Source organism: Triticum aestivum, chromosome 7B (genome assembly GCF_018294505.1).
Source record: "Triticum aestivum cultivar Chinese Spring chromosome 7B, IWGSC CS RefSeq v2.1, whole genome shotgun sequence".
Lineage (NCBI taxonomy): Eukaryota > Viridiplantae > Streptophyta > Magnoliopsida > Poales > Poaceae > Triticum > Triticum aestivum.
The window spans coordinates 46,362,879-46,364,322 of record NC_057813.1 but is presented as its reverse complement, the minus strand read 5'-3'; the positions used below and the strand labels follow the sequence as shown (position 1 = coordinate 46,364,322).

General features: G+C 45.6%; 1 pseudogene; it reads left to right on the top strand.

Moving 5' to 3' along the window:
- Nucleotides 1-386: 386 nt before the first annotated feature.
- On the top strand, nucleotides 387-1,237 carry LOC123157620 (ubiquitin-NEDD8-like protein RUB2; annotated as a pseudogene).
- Nucleotides 1,238-1,444: the final 207 nt, after the last annotated feature.

Genomic DNA, 1,444 nt, shown 5'->3' with positions numbered 1-1,444 from the left:
TGCTATGCTTAGGATTGGGTCTTGTCCATCACATCATTCTCCTAATGATGTGATCCCGTTGTCAATGACATCTAATGTCCATAGTCAGGAAACCATGACTATCTGTTGACCAACGAGCTAGTCAACTAGAGGCTCACTAGGGACATGTTATGGTCTATGTATTCACACGTGTATTACGATTTCCGGACAATACAGTTATAGCATGAATAAAAGACAATTATCATGAACGAGGAAATATAATAATAATGCTTTTATTATTGCCTCTAGGGCATATTTCCAACACTATACGAGTTGAGCATACGGTCCAAGTCTCCTTCAAAATTGATGCATATGGGGCCGACGTTCTGAAACTGAAGATTCAGAACGAACAACTCGAGCATTCAGTAATGGAGGCCAAGTCAAGCATTGTTGATGTTGATGTTGATGTTTGTGCCCTTGATTTGCAGAGAATGAAATTCAAGTTCCTATTGCATCGTGAGTGTGATTTATATGGCGAGACAAAAATTGTTGTATTGAATGCTCTAAAATGAATGCAAAGTCTGAACTTTGCTCTCAAATGACGCGCTGAATTTGTTACCTGCTCAAGTTCTATGTTTCAGTTTGCAGAGCTATGCATGCTCATAGGCTGATTTATTATTCAGTTTGCAGAGCAATGTTCATACGCTGAGGTGAACAAAACATTAAAGAACCTGGCTCGTAATAGTGATCCTTTGAAGTGAACTGAAAATTCAAATAAAGAGAGCAAACTGGACATTTTTTACACTTGAGAGTAACACACCAGCTCAGACACTAGTTCAGCAAAGACGATCACGCTGGAGGTGGAGAGCAGCGACACCATCGACAACGTAAGGCCAAGATCCAGGACAAGGAGGGGATCCCGCCGGACCAGCAGCGGCTCATCTTCGCCGGGAAGCAGCTCGAGGACGGCCGCACGCCCGCCGACTACAACATGCAGAAGGAGTCGACGCTGCACCTCGTGCTCCGCCTCCGCGGCGGCCTCTCCATCAATGTCAAGACGCTCACCGGCAAGGAGATCGACATCGACATCGAGCACACCGACACGGTCGACCGCATCAAGGAACGCGTCAAGGAGAAGGAGGGCATCCCGCCCATCCAGCAGAGGCTCATCTTCGCAGGCAAGCAGCTCGCCGACGACAAGGCAGCAAAGGACTACAATATCAAGGCCGGCGACGTGCTCCACCTCGTCCTCGCCCTCAGGGGCGGTGCCTGCTACTAGATATATGCCTGAGAGCTTGAACTATCTTGCTAGGGTTTAGCCATAGTTTTAATATTTTGTTAAGTAATGTTTTTTTGCGAACATTATTACGTAATGGTTTTGGGGCTATATAACTGTGGTTGGAAGTTTATGAATATTGTTTGAGTCCTTTACATGTATCATCTTTTTGCTACCCAATCCACTGCTTGCATTGCATGCTTAAACGAG